The sequence below is a fragment of the Mustela erminea genome, chromosome 10, assembly GCF_009829155.1.
Source record: "Mustela erminea isolate mMusErm1 chromosome 10, mMusErm1.Pri, whole genome shotgun sequence".
NCBI lineage: Eukaryota > Metazoa > Chordata > Mammalia > Carnivora > Mustelidae > Mustela > Mustela erminea.
This window is the reverse complement of record NC_045623.1, coordinates 69,360,602-69,379,228: the sequence shown is the minus strand read 5'-3', so window position 1 is coordinate 69,379,228 and position 18,627 is coordinate 69,360,602. Positions and strand designations below refer to the sequence as shown.

At 37.2% G+C, this 18,627-nt stretch overlaps 1 protein-coding gene across 1 annotated transcript in view; it reads right to left on the bottom strand.

The window, feature by feature from the left end:
• The window catches only part of FAF1 (Fas associated factor 1), a 471,948-nt gene that overhangs the window by 418,739 nt on the left and 34,582 nt on the right, over window positions 1-18,627 (bottom strand). The window lies entirely within an intron of this gene.

The following is an 18,627-nucleotide window of genomic DNA, read 5'->3' as shown; positions in this document are numbered from 1 at the left end:
TCTAGCCAGATCAATTAGGCAAGAAAAAAATAATAAAAGACATCAAAATCAGAAAAAGTAGAACTACCTCTATTCCCAGATATGATGATCTTAGATATAGAAAATCAAAAGGACTACACACACACACACACACAACTGTTACAGCTCATAAATTCAGCAAAACTTCAGGATAAAAGATCAATACACAAAATTTAGTTGTATCTCCATACACTAGCAATGAATAATCCGGAAAGGATATTGAGAAAATAATTCCATTTATGATATGGTCTAAATGAATAAAATATATAGAAATAAATTTAACCAAGAAAGTAAAAGACGTATATACTGAAAACTATAAAACACTGCTCAGCAAGATTTTAAAAAACCTAAATAAGTGACAAGACATCCAGTGTTCATGGCTTGGGAGACTTAGTACCATTAAGAGGTTATACCACCCAAAGAAATGTACATATTCAATGCAATCCTTATCAAAATTCCCACAGCCTTTTTTGTAAAATGGAAAAGCTGATTCTCAAATTCAAAGAGAAATCCAAGAGGCCAGAAGAGTGAAAACAATCTTGGAGCACCTAGGTGGCTCAGTGGGTTAAAGCTTCTGCCTTCAGCTCAGGTCATGATCCCAGGGTCCGAGGATGGAGCCCCGAGTCAGGCTCTCTGCTCTGTGGGGAGCCTGCTTCCTCCTCTCTCTCTCTGCTTGCCTCTCTGACTACTTGTGATCTCTGTCTGTCAAATAAATAAATAAAATCTTTAAAAAAGAGTGAAAACAATCTTGAGGTGAAAGGAAAAAAGAATCAAAGTCAAAAAACTCACAATTCTGATTTCAAAGCTACAGTATCCAGAGTGATACAGATACAGGATAGACATATAGACCAATACAACAGAAATGAGAGTCCAGAAATAAACCCATACATCTATAGCCAAATGATTTTTGAAAAAGGTGCCAAAACAATTCAATAGGTAAAGTACAGTTACAGTGCGGAGACAAGTGGATACTGACGCAGTGCCCTTCCCTTTTTCATTATTTATTATTGCATATGCTGGATTTTTCTGGATCAGTTTTTTTCCCCCAGGAGATCTCCTAAAGTGAGAAAGACTCAGAATATTCCTTCAGGCACCACCAACTAGTTTCTTTCTCTGCCACAAAAGATAGGCCAGTTCTTTAAATATATTTCCTCTGTATGGTTCTTTTTATAGTTCTAGACTGCTGTTAAGTGTCCCTCATTCAGAATTAGTCATTAACAATTAGAAAGTACATTAACTTTTGGGCTCCTATTTTTTAGTGTATGTCCCTACTGGTCTCTTCCCATTTCTTGCCTACACCTTTCCTTGAACATATATCTGGTTCTACCCTTGCTCTCCTAGATAGAATACCGGTTTTTTAAAACAAGGGATATTATTTTATACTACAAGTGAACCCCTTACCATGAAGAAACACATCTTTCAAAATTGAAGTGAAATTCATGTAACATAAAATTAAAGTGTACAATTTAGTAGCAATTCACTATGTTTAGGATCGTACAACCACGACCTTTATCAAGTTCCAAAACATTTTCATTACTCTGAAAGAAAACCTCATGCCTGTTAACAGTCGCTCCCATTCTTTCTTCCTCCCATTTCCTTGCAATAACCAATTTGCTTCCTATTTCTAGATTTACCACTTCTGGAGGTTTCATATCCATGGAATCATACAATTTGTGACTTTTTGTGTCTGGGTTTTCCCACTTAGTATGTTTTTGAGGTCATCCATATTATAGCATGTATCAATACTTCATTCCTTTTATGTATGTCTATAGTACACTTTTTATCTATTTATCCATTGATGGGACAGTTGGGTTGTCTCTATATTTTGACTATTAAGAATAAATACTGCTATGAACATTTATGTACATGTTTTTGTTTGGATAGAATTTTTTAATTTTCTTGGAGATATATATATATCAAAGAGTAGAAATGCTGGGTCATATGGTAACTATGCTTAACTTTTTGAGGAGTCATCAATCTGTTCTCCACAGCATGAATCATTTTACCTTCCCATTCAGTACATGAGGAGTCCAATTTTCAATGGTAAATTTTATGTTATGTAAAACTGGCCACAATTTTTTTAAAAAGAAGAAAAGCCCTTTCCCTACCGAATACTTTGGCAACTATCACCAATTATACCTGGGAATCCATTTATGGACTCTACTGTGTTCTATTCATCTATACATCTAATCTCCTGCCAGTAAGGATACTGTATTTATAGTAAATTTATAGTAAATCTTGGAAAGAGATAAGTATCTGCTGCTTTTCTAAGAAATTTTAGCTATTGTAGGTCTTTTCTTCTCCATATAAATTTAGCATCAGTTTGTCAATTTCTATCCAAAAAGGCAGCTAAGGGGTTGCCTGGGTGGCTCAGTGGTTTAAGCCTCTACCTTTGGCTTGGGTCATGATCTCAGGGTCCTGGGATCACCCCCCATCAGGCTCTTTGCTCAGTGGGAAGCCTGCTTTCCTTCCTCTCTTTCTGCCTACTTGTGATCTCTGCTTGTCAAACAAATAAATATATAAAATCTTTAAAAAAAAAAAAAAGCCAGCTAAGATTTTTACTGGGATCGCAGTGACTCTATAATCCACTGGGGAGAACTGGTATCTTAACAATACTGAGACTTCTGATGAATAAAAATCTATCCACATTAATTTAAATTTTATTTTCCCAGTAAAATTTATCCCATATGTGTTTTAATTTATCTCTAAGTGATTTCCGAATGCTACTAATAAGTGGTATTCTTCTCTTAAAATTATTTTTAAATTTTTAAAATTATATACTGATTTACTTTCAGTAGCTTTTCTATAGATTCCTTATGATTTTAACTGCACAAAACCATGTCAATATAACCATAATAATACTTGTTTCTTATTTTCAATTCACAAACTGAAGTCTTTCACTTCCTTTCTTTGACTTAATGCACTGGATATAACTTCCAGTAAAATGTTGAATAAAAGTGATGATAGTTCTATTTTTAACTTTTTGAGGCACCTGCATACCGTTTTCCAGTATGGCTACACCAGTTTTCATTCCCACCAACAGTGTAAGAGGGTCCCCCCTTTCTCTACATCCTCACCAACATCTGTTAATTCCTTAGCTGTTCATTTTGGCCGTTCTGACAGACATGAATTAGTATCTCACTGCGGTTGATTTGTATTTCCCTGATGTCGAGTAATGCCGAGCATTTCTTCAAGTGTCTGTTGGCCATTTGAATGTCTTCTTTGGAAAATGTCTGTTCATGTCTTCTGCCCATTTCTTGATTGGATTTTTGGGGGGTTTTGGGGTATTGAGCCTGTACTCTGAAAACTACAGAACACTTGCAAAAGAAATTGAGGAAGACACAAAGAAATGGAAAAACATTCCATGTTCATGGTTGGAAAAACAAATACTGTTAAAATCTCTATACTACCCAAAGCAATCTATACATTCAATGCAATCTCTATCAAAATACAAGCAGCATTTTTCACAGAGCTGGAACAAATAATCCTAAAATTTGTATGGAACCAGAAAAACCCCCAAATAGCCAAAGGAATGCTGAAAAAGAAAACCAAGCTGGAGGTATCACAATTCCAGACTCCAAGCTGTATTACAAAGCTATAATCATCAAGAACTTACGGTACTGTCACAAAAACAGATACATAGATCAGTGGAACAGAACAGAGAACCCAGAAACTGACTCTCAACTCTATGGTCAACTTATCTTCAACAAAGCAGGAAAGAATATCCAATGGAAAAACAATCTCTTCAGTAAATGGTGTTGTTGGAAAATTGGACATCCCTATGCAGAAGAATGGAACTGGACCACTTTCTTATGCCATACATACATACACAAAAAAACTCAAAATTGATGAAAGACCTAAATGTGAGACAGGAAACCATCAAAATTCTACAGAACACAGGCAGCAACCTCTTCAACCTCGGCCATAGCAACAGCCCAGTCTTGCTAGACAGGTCTCCAAAGGCAAAGGAAACAAAAGCAAAAATGAACTACTGGGACTTAATCACGATAAAAAGCTTTTGCACAGCAAAGAAAACAGTCAACAAAACTAAAAGGCCACCTAGAGAGTGGGAGAATACATTTCAAATCACTAGTCTCCAAACTTTATAAAGAATTTAGCAGTTATTTTGATTTTGCTATTCTGGCACAATGTTTGACTATGGTACTTTTATATTTCTAGAATATCCTCCACTTTTATTTACTTGGATATTATCTCTCCCTTATCGTATCTATTCTCCCTTATCTATAATCTATTGTCCCTTATGGTCGTACTTACCACGTAGCTGCATCTCATTCCAGCCTCTATGTCATCGTTTAAATGCTCTCTGTATTTTATTGTGATGATTTTCTATAATCTCCATCCTATTTCACTTTTTTTAACTATGGAGCTTTCCAATTTACTCATCTATTCAGTTTTGTTTTGTTTTTTTTCCTTTCAGGGCTTTCAGATTCTCTTTTTCTATTTAACTATTCTATTTATTTTTTATTTTAAGTAGGCTCCACATGCAACGTGGGGCTGGAACTTAACAACCCTTAGATCAAGATTTGCATGGTCTATCAACTAAGCCAGTCAGGCGCCCACAGTTTCTTTTTAAAATCCATTCTGTAACTGTCAACTATACTCTTTCTCTATCTTATGAATTCTGTTCTCTGTTGCTTTACATATTTTAAATATCTATTTCAAAGTCTCTTTGAGATTGTTATCAATTCTTAAGCTGTTAGTTCTTCAGTTTTGCTATCTGCTGACTGTGTGGCTTCTCTGTGGCATGTAATTGCTGACATTAAGTTCATCTTCAGCAGTATTTATTTTCATGCTTTGGGTTTGGTGATATCCTTATAAAGTGTCTCTTGCATTTACCTTGGTTGAAACTTTAGGCATTTTGTAAGTTCCAGACCAGTTCTTATTTGTCTTATTCTTATTTCTTATTCATTTTATTCCTATTTCTTATTTAAATCCAGAGTCTTAACCTTTTGATACAATCCTGTAGTTCCAGTTTTTTGTGGATGATCCCTTTTCCACCAACATTCCTAAGTCAATACTCTCTTTCTTTGCCACATCCCTGAATCGACGGGTAGAATTTTACCAGATACTACATATATAGACAGATACCAGGCTTTTATAACTCCTTGCTTATACAGGCCTGAGGTCTTATTCTTCAACTCCAGGCATGAGATCAGTGTCCAGCAATACAGTATCAATATGAAGTTCAAAAGACCATCTGCCTTCAGCAACTGCCCATTCCAATGGCAGTGATTTCCCTTTTGAGTTCTAGTATCTGGGCACTCTGCTTTCTTGCTTTCTGGTTTGAACATGTTTAATTTTTTGTTGTTCTTACTGTTTTATTTTGTTTGTTGATTTTATTAAGCATTAACAGAGAGTCTTTAGCTCCATCTTTCACACTATCTGAAAGTCTATCATTAACTATTTTTCTTTCCTTTTTATAATAAAATTTCTTGAACATAAAAAGAAAAACATCCCATACCCTGGTATACCCCTCCACCCACATTTAACAATTTTATTATTTGCCATATATATTTCAAATCCATTTTTTTTTTAAGATTTTATTTATTTATCTGACAGAGAGAGACCACAAGTAGGCAGAGAGGCAGGCAGAGAGAGAGGAGGAAGCAGGCTCCCCGCAGAACAGAGAGCCCGATGTGGGGCTCGATCCCAGGACCCTGAGATCATGACCTGAGCCGAAGGCAGAGGCTTTAACCCACTGAGCCACCCAGGCGCCCCTCAAATCCATTTTTTAAGTAAGAAAAATTAACAGATGGTTTAAGTCCCTAATCCTTCTCTATTTTACATGCTGAGAGTTACATCAGCATATTTTATATTTTTACATTATATATATAAATTCAGATACAAAGTCTTAGATAAATCTTAGCAATCTGAATCTATCCTTTAGTACATTATAAAAACCACCAGTGTTTTTTCTGGTATAGACACATCTTAAATATAACTTAATGTGTTTAAGACATCTTTAAATATAAACTTAATAGGCTGTAAGATATTCACATCTTCAATTTTTCCTGGTTTATCAGATTTTTCTTCCAAAACTTCATGTTAGTTTGTATGACCACCAGATTTCAATAGAATGTATCCCCAACTACTCAGCATGGTGCCTAGCACATAGATGTTAAATAAATATTTGAGTAAATCAATTAAGAGAAAAAAAAATTTGACTATCTTATGGCTACGTGTAATGTTACCTTTTTGGTTTCATGTATTTTTGCAGTGCATGTACTATATTGTCATCATATCTATACCACTACATTAGGTCTGATTTGACACAGCAGGGTCTATTTCAGATGATACACATATAAAATTAGTATATACTTCATTTTAAATTTTAATTTTTTAAGATTTTATTTATTTATTTGAGAGAGAGAGAGAGAGCAAGCAGGGGGATCAGCAGAGGGAGAGGGAGAAGCAGTCTCCCTGTAGAACAAGGAGCCAGACGGGGCCCAATCCCAGGACCCCAGGACCACAACCCTAGCCCAAGGCAGCCGCTCAACTGACTGAGCCCCCCCCCCAGGTGCCCCAATTTTGAAATTGATTTTTTTTATTTTTAAAATTCTAAGTTCACAAATGCATTCACCTTACTGCCTTTCAATTGCTTTCCTCTCTCTCTCCAATAAGTGACTGGGTAAGAGGAAAATATTCTAATTTTATACAGCACTAAGTTTTTGAAAAATTTATGTCACTTTGAAAAAAAAGGCAAGTGGTATGAAGAGGTTTTAAACATGACTAAAGTGAATTTCTATCTAAATTCAAGGGTTAATTTTTCTTTAAAGAAATAATGTCGGGGAGCCTGGGTGGTTTAGTCAGTGAAGCGTCTGCCTTCAGCTCAGATCTTGATTCCAGGATGGAGCCACACATTAGGCTCCCTGCTCAGTAGGGAGTCTGTTTCTCCCAATCCCTCTGCCTCTCCCCACCAACTGTGCAGTAGCTCTCTAATAAATAAATAAAATCTTAAAAAAAAAAAAAAAAGAAAGAAAGAAAGAATGTCAAACAAAGGTCAAAAGTTTCCTTAGCAACCAGCTAGAAAAACAAATTCCTAACACAACATATTGAAAAAGACTTTGTTTAAGTATTAAAACAATTCTCGGGCACCTGGGTGGCTCAGTGGGTTAAGCCGCTGCCTTCGGCTCAGGTCATGATCTCAGGGTCCTGGGATCGAGTCCCGCATCAGGCTCTCTGCTCAGCAGGGAGACTGCTTCCCTCTCTCTCTCTCTGCCTGCCTGTCTGTCTACTGTGATCTCTCTCTGTCAAATAAATAAATAAAATCTTTTAAAAAAAAAAAAAAAAAAAAAACAACTCTCGGGGTGCCTGGGTGGCTCAGTGGGAAAGCCTCTGCCTTCGGCTCAGGTAATGATCTCAGGGTCCTGAGATAGAGTCCTACATCGGGCTCTCTACTCAGCAGGGAGCCTGCTTCCTCCTCTCTCTGCCTGCCTCTCTGCCTACTTGTGATCTTTCGCTGTCAAATAAATAAATAAATAAATAAATAAATAAATATCTTTTAAAAAAAAAAAAACTCTCTCCTATATTATTTTTCTCTCATCTTAATGCATTTTATATTAAAATCATAATTTTATAATTATCTTAGTCATACGAGTGCTTTGAGAAAATCATAAAGGAAGTGATGGCCTATGTGGACAAGACTGATAGTAACTCTGAAGTTATGGCCCTTGTGACCATCTCAGGCTGGCACAAGGACAACATGCTGACTTCCAGCAGTGAGACACATGGGTTCAAAGACTGGAAGACCAACAGGAAAAAAGGGAATGTGGCAAGCATGACACTCCATTATCTCTTCTCTTCACACCCCCAAACCTGCCCTACCAATAAGCCTTTGCAGGCAGGTCATCTACAAGACTGGAGGCATCATCACCAAGCCCATGTACTGAGTGGAATCAGTGTCTGTCAAGCACAGATTGGTAGTGACCTTTGTCCCCTGCAACATTACCCACAGAGATCATGTCTCTATAGATGCATGCACCACAGGCCCTACCCAACTACAGCATGGGCCTCAACATGAAAAACACTTCAGTGAAGGACATCAGGTGGGATTACAGACAGTAAGAAACAGCCTTCCTTCAGAGGTGGGTAGCTTTGTCTCTCAGGTGACCATTTTTAACCACTCCTGTAACATTACAACCAGCTAGTCACCAGTACTGTCACATGGCCCATATCACCTGCAAGTTTGCTGAGTTGTAGAAGATGATTAACTGCAGCTCAGGCAATAGGCCTGAAGACAACTCAAAGCTCTGAAGTCTGGGGACTCAGCTGGAAAGCATCTCAAAGTGCCTGCCCCTTAGTCACTTTGCTGTGTATGACATAAGGCAAACAACAGCCATTTGAGGTTATCAAGGCCATGGAGAAAAAGATAGCTACTTGGCCATGAAAGTGGCCAAAAAATGAGTGTGTGACAGCTATTTTAAGTCCTTCAAGAGTTGGAGCCTATAAGTACTGTTTACAAAGCAGTGGGTGTCCACTCCCAAGCACAAGACCATTACTACATGCAAGTTCCCAGAAACACACTATAGCACTGTGCAAAGAATGTTGTTTTAACTATAGATATGGCAGGCTGAAAAGATATGGCCAAGAGCCCATGAAAATTACTTTATATGGCTAAAGATGTGACTAATTTAAGTGTCTTGAGAATAGTTTATCTTGGATTATCTGAGTGGGCCCTAAATGTGTTTCTTAAAAGACAGAGGCAGGGGTGCCTGGGTAGCTCAGTGGGTTAAAGCCTCTGCCTTCAGCTCAGATCATGATCCCAGGGTCCTGGGATCAAGCCCCGCATCGAGCCCCACATCGGGCTCTCTGCTCAGCAGGGAGCCTGCTTACCCCTCCCCTCTCTCTCTCTGCCTACTTGTGATCTCTGTCAAATAAATACATAAAATCTTTAAAAAAAAAAAAAAAAAAGACAGAGGCAGAGAGAGTTTTGCAATGAACACCTTCACAGAAGAAAAGATGATATGAATACCAAGGCGGAGACTAGAGCTATGTGCTAACAGAGAAAACTGTCCTGGTGACATCATAATTTGGACTTCAGGTATCCAGAACTATGAGAAAAAAAAAAATTTGTTGTTTTTAGTCACTGAATGAATTTATGGCAATTTGTTGCAGCAGCAATAAGAATCTAATACAGCAGGCATATACTTAGACAAATATTTTTTTTTAAGATTTTTATTTATTTGGCAGATCACAAGTAGGCAGAGAGGCAGGCAGAGAGAGAGAGAGAGGAGGAGGCAGGCTCCCTGCTGAGCGGAGAGCCCGATGCGAGGCTCGATCCCAGGACCCTAGGGATCATGACCCGAGCTGAAGGCAGAGGTTCTAACTACTGAGCCACCCAGGCGCCCCTATACTTAGACAAATATTGAGCAAGACTAAGCTATTTATACAAAGTCACACAAAATTAGAATTCCTAACCCAAAACTTTAGTTTATAAGGAAATGCCATTTAAATATGGTAGAGATTCTTCAGAGATATTCAAAATGTGAAATCTAGACTCCCTAATTTTCCAACAATGTTGCAAATACCACACAGAGGTAGAAAACCAAACCAATATTTAATAAGCACTATTTACCAAGAATACCAAGTAGCAGGAATATTAGAAGTGACCAAAAAGCAAAAATTTAGTAAGATATCAAAGTGAACAACATGTATGGCTTTCCCTGAAAACAAACGGAATTTCCTCAAACACACATAAATATATACTGACACATACATACATTTATATCTATTTAGTTCATATCTCCCACTCAAATTCTTTAACAATAGCACCCATCCTGGTTAGCATTAACCACAGCTTTAAACAAAAAATGATAAAAATAAGACACCTTTAGAGAAAGGCAGTCATAGGAGTTGTCATGTATATTAAAAACCCCCCAGATTCACAGTTAATCCCAGGTAAAGACCCAAATAAATAAATAAATAAAATCCTTCCTTGCAGCAAAAGATAAAACCTTGAACAGACATGAAGTCTGCCGTGCCCTCCAAGTACACTCTTATGAATCACTGCCTTCAGAACTGCCAATAGTTAAGATCACAGGCAGAAGTTCTGAACTATTCCTAGAATCAATTATTTCCTGAAGGCAAAGGTCTTTCTTCTCTACCCAAAGATTTCATTAACATCTAATTCTCTGTATTAAACCCATTCCTGCTTAAAATCCCTAGAGGTCTATTTATTATCTTTGTTTTTTTTTTTACCATATTCTGATTCTGACAACAAAATGGGTCTTCCTTTTCAAATGACATTGAGTGACAGTTGGAAAAAAGCAAAAGAACTTAAGTACAGTCAGATTCTAATTTTAATAAAACCATTCACCCAAGTCCCCCTTTAACTATCACCACCACTACTTCTTTTCCTCGCAAAAACAGATGGGTTTTTTTTTTGTTTCTTTTGTAGGTTTTTTTAAACAATGAGAACGCCCCAACTACCATCATGAAAAAGTTCACTGTCTAGCAAGGCAAATACACATGTAAACAAACTATAAGAGGATATATGACCCAACAGTCATACTAGGTATTCACCCAAAGAATACAAAAATACTAATTCAAAGGGATACACGCACACCGATGGTTACAGCAGCATTATCAACAAAAGCTAAATTATGGAAATAGCCCAAGTGTCCACTGACTGATAAATGGGTAAAGAAAATGTGGGGTGTGTATGTGTGTGTGTGTATACACATTCTCTCTCTCTCCATATATAATATACATAATGGAATATTACTCTGCTGTCAAAAAGAATGAAACCTTCCCATCTGCAACGACATGGATGGAGCTAGAGAGCAATATGCTAAACAAAGTAAGTTAGAGATAGACAAATACCATATGATTTCACCCATATGTGGAATTTAAGAAACAAATGAGCAAAGGGGGAAAAAAAAGAAAGAGGCAAACCAAGAAACAAACTCTTAACTGGAGAGAACTGATGGTTACCAGAAGGGACGTGGTTGGGGAATGGGTTAAATAGGTGATGGGGATCAAGGAGTGCACTTATTTTGATGGGCACCAGATGTTGTATGGAAGTGTTGAATCACTCTATTATACACCCAAAATTAATACTGCACTGTATGTTAACTGAAATTTAAATAAAAACTTTAAAAAAACTAACAGGGACGCCTAGGCGGCTCAGTCAGTTAAGCTGCTGCCTTCAGCTCAGGTCATGATCCCAGGATCCTGAAATCAAGCCCTGCATCAGGCTCCCTACTCGGCAGGAAGCCTGCTTCTCCCTCTCCCACTCCCTCTGCTTCTGTTCCCTCTCTCACTGCGTCTCTCTCCATCAAATAAAAATCTTAAATAAATAAATAAATAAAATAGACTGTAACAGTATGCAAAATGCATAAACGAATTTTCAAAAGAGAGTAAATGACTCAGAATCTACTTTCCAGAGAAAGTAGTCCTTGAATAGGCTTTTGAAAGATGAAAGTAGAGTTTCCAGGCAGAAAAAAGGTAGAGAGAAACAATGTACACAGAAAGCATCATGAATGCATGAAATTATGATATGTTTTGGGGGAAGAAGGTCAAAGTCAAGAACACTGCACCTACATCTTAGTTTCTAAGACTTTTCCCCCATAAAATGAACCAGGGTTCCTTGGAGTAATGTCTGATTCTAGGATTGAGGCAGGCAATATAGAAGATTAGCCTGGAATACCCTGCTGCAGTGCCAGAGAGCATGTAAGTGTTCAAATACAAAACACACACACAACAATAAGGATATGTAAGAAGAATGTAGTCATTCACTGAAAGACCACAGTCAAAACTGGGACATTCAAGCAACAAAATAAATTGATACTGGATTATAACCAAAAGTATAAAATAAATATCCATGAGTTCTGACTGATACACATACACACACACACACACACACACGCACGCACACATGCAAATAAGAGGCAAACTTCCCATGTAGAATTCCAAATAATTTTTGTAGATACTCAGTCTTCACAAAGACAGAGTATAACTTCTTACTCCCGAGGGTAGGATGCACATAACAACTTGCTTCCAAATAAGTACAGTATATAAAGGGAGGGACGGAGTAATTTTATAGTGGAAAAACAAACTTTATCCCACCCAGGTGGTCAAGGTCAAAATCAACAATGATGTCAAGTAAAGAAAATGTTAATCTATCTCTGTGGTTTTCCTCTCAAAAAACCATCACCCCAGTCTAATCATGAGAAATACATCAGACAAATCCTAACTGAAAGACAACCTGACAAGTACTCTTGAAAACAGTCAAAATCATCAAAAACAAGGAATGCTAGAGAAACTATCACAGCAAGAGGAACCTAAGCAGACAACAACTACATGTAGAACATCAAGTAAAAAATAACATATGTTATATAATACCAAGGTTCTAAATGTTCTACTAGTTAGATTTATATTGACTTTATATTGACATATAACAGTTTGGCTTTGAAAGCACCTTCCTGGCCTGGAAGAAATTCTTCCTCTTTCAATTAGCTGTTTTCCCCCTTCAGTTTATTGATGACTAACAAAAATGGCTATGCTCTTTGAGACAAAATTAACTTAATAAATCAAGTGTAAAAGCTGTATTGATGAGTTATAAATATTGTAAATTAATAATCAAAGTTATCTGCTTCTCTAAGTATTACTCAGGGAACTAAATTATCACTCAAAAGCCCAAGAAACCAATAAAAGGCTAGGATTCTAACCAATTTATTCACAGCCTTTTGAATCAGACATAGAGGTGTCTGTTCCAGGTGGTTTCTTCTCTTTCACCCTAAGACCTAGAGATAAGATATAAGAGTTAACAGTCAGGGGACGCCTGGGTGGCTCAGTTGGTTAAGCAGCTGCCTTCGGCTCAGGTCACGATCCCAGCGTCCTGGGATCGAGTCCCACATCGAGCTCCTTGCTCAGCAGGGAGCCTGCTTCTCCCTCTGCCTCTGCCTGCCACTCTGTCTGCCTGTGCTCGCTCTCTCCCCGTCTCTCTCTCTCTGATAAATAAATAAAATCTTTAAAAAAAAAAAAAAAAAAAGAGTTAACAGTCAGAACTCAGCAACACTCAACTGACATAATTTTCAAACTAGGGAAATGAGGCTAATGGAGAACATTCAAAATCATTTGGAACTCCCACACAAAACTCTTTACCACTCACAGCAAACAAGTTATTCATTGTAAGCCAAGCAACTTACATTATCTCATTAAATCTTAGCAACACTAAAAAGTGAATACCATTATGTCCATCTTAACAATGAGAAACAAATTTCAAGGAAATAAAGATAGTAAATTTTATGATCTGTGTTCTTTACCACAATTTTTTAAATTACGGGTGGTGAGGAGGCAGGCAGGGAATAGTGGCAATGCTATACACAAATCAGATTTGAGAGACATTTCCATTCACAGTTTATACAAATTAAACCCAATGCTTTTGAGGCAACTGTAAGATTTTTAGGATGCACTGTCCATCGGTTAGAAACATCGGCCTAGAATTTTATTTTTGGTAGTAATCATCATATGGTTCATAAGTGAAGCCACTGGCATGGATGACATTACCCAAGTAAAGGACTGAGAATGGAACTTTATTAGTTTCCTATTACTCCTATAACAAATTACCACAAAACTTAGTAGCTTAAGGCAACACAAATTTATTATCTAAGACTAATGGAGGTCAGATGTCCTAGAAAGGTGTCTATAGGGCGGCTTCACTTCCAGAGGCTTTTCTTTTCTTTGTTTTTTTTTTTTTTTTAGATTTTATTTATTTATTTATTTATTTGAGAGAGAGAGAGATCACAAGTAGGTAGAGAGGCAGGCAGACAGAGAAGGGAGAAGCACGCTTCCTGCTGAGCAGAGAGCCTGATGCGGAGTTGGATTCTAGGACCCTGAGATCATGGCCTTAGCCAAAGGCAGAGGCTTAACCCACTGAGCCACCCAGGTGCCCGACTTCTAGAGGCTTTGAGAAAAAATGTTCACTTGCTTCTGGAAGCTACAGGCTTCTGGAGGCTGCCTTCAATCTTTGGTGCCTGGTCTTGCATTACAAACCCTTTTATCTCTCTGCTTTTGTTGTTAAGCCACCTTCTCTCTAAATTTCACCCTCTTGCCAACCCTTATAAGGACCCTTGTGATTATATTGGGCCCATCTGGATAATGCAGCGTAATTTCTCCATCTAAATATCCTTAACTTAATCATCTTCAAAGTAGCTTTTGTCATGTAAGGAAATATATTGATAAATTCTTAAGACTGGGATAGGAACATCATTAGGGAGCCATTATTCTTCCTATCAGAAGAACCCTGAGGAAAATTTAAAATGAAAGACATTTTAAAGGCTTCCTTGTTTATTATAACAGAATCACCATTCTCCCACTCATTAAGACAAACTTTAATCATCTTTCAATCACTCCTTCACAACTTCTAATCTCTTTTCCTCTTCAGACACCTAATTTTGATCACTCTTTCGTAGGGATTTTTTTTTTTTTTAATTCACATCTATTCTACTCCATGTCACTATACTCATTCAGATTCTCAGTACCAAATATCTGAAATATTATGATAGTGTTATAGTACCCTCTGTGTGTTCTGTGTTTTCCACTTTGGGTCCACTCTACCCACCAATATTGAATTAATCTTTGTAAAATACTGCTTTAGCCATTTCACTTCTTCTATTGAAAAATATTCCATGGCCGGTGCCTAGGTGACTCAGCTGATTTGGCCTTCAGCTCAGGGTAGAATCCCAGGGTCCTGGGATCAAGCCCCACTCAGCGGGAAGTCTGCTTCTTCCTCTGCGCCTCCCTCTGTTTGTACTCCCTCTCTGGCTCTCTTTCTCTCTCAAATAAATAAATAAATAAATTTTTAAAAGTCTTTAAAAAAAAAAAAAGGAAGGAAAAAAAATCTTCCATAGTATTCAAAGCCTATCTATAGTCTGGCCTCTGCCAACCTATTCCATTGACTATAGTTAATTTTGTCCCCCAACATACGACATACATATATATAAACCCTCTGATTCCCATTTTGATTTTCCTATCTGCATTCTTATCTATCCCTTCCATCCTTAACCTTATCTTTAAGATTGAGCTATCATTTGTCCATCATTATGTAACTTTCTAACTTCTACAGTATTTAGAATATACATGACAGTTGACAACTAGTATATGCAACATTATAAACTTTTTTCTGTATACAGCATGGTGGTTTCAGATGCTGTTTTCTCAAATTAAATTTTCCCAATCAGTTCTCTTTCCCCTTTCAATTGCCAACTGAGATTATCTTGTTTGAATATTACTAAGCTACTCAATAGGTAGAGATCATTGTCCCCCAAAGAGTAATGCAGCTAAAGAATGGAGAAAGAACAATGTAGGGGTTTTGGGGGGTAGGAGAAGAATAAATCAAACAAGATGGGATCAGGAGGGAGACAAACCATAAGAGACTCTTAATTTCACAAAACAAACTAAGGGTTGCCGGGGCTGGGGGTGAGGGGGGTGGGGGGGTGGAGACGGTGGTGGGGTTATGGACATTGGGGAAGGTATGTGCTATGAAGTGTGTAAACCTGTCGATTCACAGACCTGTCCCCTGGGGCTAATAATACATTATATGTTAATTTAAAAAAAAAAAAGAATGGAGAAAGAAGCAGAAAGAAGATCGCAGATCTGAAAAAGAGTATGAGGTAATCTGAATCTACATTCTTTGACAGCAAGGAAATGTGATTTTCATGTATGTTGCATGACCACCTCTGTGGATAGCTGGGGCTTCAGCCACCATACTGGAACCCCCCCTTCCTAGATGACTGCCCAGATGCTTCGGGATGTAATGCTGTGTAATGAGACCTGGGTTATAAAAAGTCCTGCATAATATATAAAGTAACTGAAGACCTGTCCTACTTCTGAAGAAAACCTCAAGGAATGCAACTACAATCATAGCTATTACTCAAAGAATAAAGTAGGACACATCTTGGGGCCTATGACATCAAAGAAAGGGAGCATCTGATGAGTTAATTTTACTTTGACAAGATGATGGAAGTAAAGGGCTTATACAAGTATAATCATATTTTGGCTATTCTCTGTTTCATGAATTTTTTTTGTTATTTCTATTGTTAGAGGTGCTGGTAATTATACTAAGCCAATGATTATAAAAAAAAAAACTTAGTATTTCTCAATCATACAGAAATTCATACAATTACATACAATCTCAATCATACAGAAAGAATCTAACAGGTGATCCTATAAAGTTAGTTTTTATATACCTAGTGATTTAGAATTAGGAGATAATGGTGCCTGCCACTTGTGAATGGAGCTCTTTGTGGTTTCCCTGACTCCTCTGATGAGTGTGCCAGAAGGCAAAAAAACTACTACACACTTGTAACCAAATAATTTATCCTGGAAAATGTTCCATGTCCACTTGAAAAGAATATGTATTTTGCTGCTTTGGGATGGAATGCTGTGTGTTTGTCTGTTAGGACCATCTAGTCTAATATGCTGTTTAAGGCCAATGTTTCTTAATCTATTTTGTCTAGACAGTCTATCCACTGACAACGCAGGGTATTAAAGTCCCCTACTATTATTGCATTACTGTCTATTTCTTCCTTTAGGTCTGTTAATATTTGCTTTATATATTTAGATGCTCCTATGTTAGGTGACAAGTATCTATAAATATTATATCCTCTTGTCAGATTTATGCCGTTATCATTATTATATAATAACCTTCTTTGTGTCTTCTTCAAGTCTTTGTCCTAGAGTCTGTTTTATCTGAGTATAGCAACCTTGGCTTTCTGTTTCCATTTGCATGGAATATCTTTTTCTATCCCTTCACTTTCGGTCTATGTGTGTCCCTAAAGCTAAAGTGAGTCTCTTGTAGGCAGCATATAGTTGGATACTGCTTTTGCATCCACTCAGCAACTCTGTCTTTTGATCACAGAATTTAGTTCATTTACATTTAAAGTAATTATTCAGGTATTAGACTTATTGCCATTTTGTTCATTGTCTCCAGGCTATTTTGTAATTCTTTTGTTCCTTTCTCCTTCTCTTGCTCTCTTCCTTTCTGATTTGATGATCTTCTCTAGTGGTGTACTTAGATTCCTTTCTACTTTTTGGGTATCTACTCTAAGTTTGTGCTTTATGGTTACCATGAGGCTTACGTAACATATTTATAACAGTCTATTTTAAGCTAAAAACAACTTAAGTCTGGATGCATTCTAAAGTTCTACATTTTTACTCTTCCCCTTCCTATATTTAATGTTTTTAATGTCATAATTTATATTTTCACCTTGTGTTTCCATTAAAAAACTATTATAGCTATTTTTTACTATTTTTGTCTTTTTAATCTTCATACTAGATTTATAAATAATTAACCCATCACCATTACATTAGATCATCCTGAATTAACCATATATTTACCTTCAGTGCTGAGATTTACACTTTCATAGGTTTTCTTGTACCAATTAACTATCATTTCAGCTTAAAGAAGTTCCTTTAACACTTCTTATAAGGCCAATCAATCTATTGGTGATGAAATCCTTCAGCTTTTGTTGTCTGAGAAACTCGTTATCTCTTCTTCAATTCTGAAGAACAGTTGTGCCAGGCAGAGTATTACTAGTTGGCAGTTTTTCTTTCACCACTTTGAATATCCTGCCACTCCCTTCTGGAGTACAAAGTACCCGCTGAAAAATCTGCTCACAGTCCTATGAGGGGGTAGGGGGGCGGGAACCTCCCATGTACATAACAAGTTGTTTTTCTTTTTTTACTTCTAAGATTCTCTCCTTACCTTTAACTTTGGCAATTTGATTATTACTTATCTTGGTGTGAGTCTCTTTGGATTATCTTATTTAAAACTCTCTGGATTAATGGATCTGGGTATCTGCTTCCCTCCCCAAGTCTGAGAAGTTTTCAGCCACTATTTTTGTTAAGATTATTTATTTATTTATTTGAGGCGGGGGGGAAAGAGAGAGGATGAGAAAGGGAGAGCACAAGCAGAGGGAAGGGAAGGAGCAGAGGGAGAGAAAGAAGCAGACTCCCTGGGCAGGGAGCCCAATACAGTATTAAATCCCAGGACCTTGTTTGTGATCAGGACCCAAGCTAAAGGCAGACACTTAACCAACTGAGCTACCTAGATGCGCCTTTTAGCCACTATTTCTTCTCTCCTCTTTCTTGAGATCCTCATAATGTAAATATTGATTTGTACAATAGAATACTACTCAGTAGTAAAAAGGAATGCATTTCTGATTCATGCATCAATGTGGGAAAATCTCAAAAACATTATGCTGAGTGAGAATAGGAAATAAGAAAAATATATATGCTATACAATTCTATATATATAATATTCTAAAGTAGAAAAAACTCATCTATGTCAACAGAAATGAGAAGAGCAGCTGCTTCTAGAGGTTGGAGAAATGACAGGAAAAGACATGAGGAAACCTTTTAGAGTGATAAAAATGTTCTATACCTTAACTGGAGTTATGATGTCATGAATATACTTTTATTGAAATTTATAAAACTATATTACTAAGATCTGTATCTTATTTTAAAAAAGTATACCTTGGGGCACCTGGGTGGCTCAGTGGGTTAAAGCCTCTGCCTTCGGCTCAAGTCATGATCCCGGCATCCTGGGATCGAGCCCCACATGGGTCTCCTTGCTCAGTGGGGAGC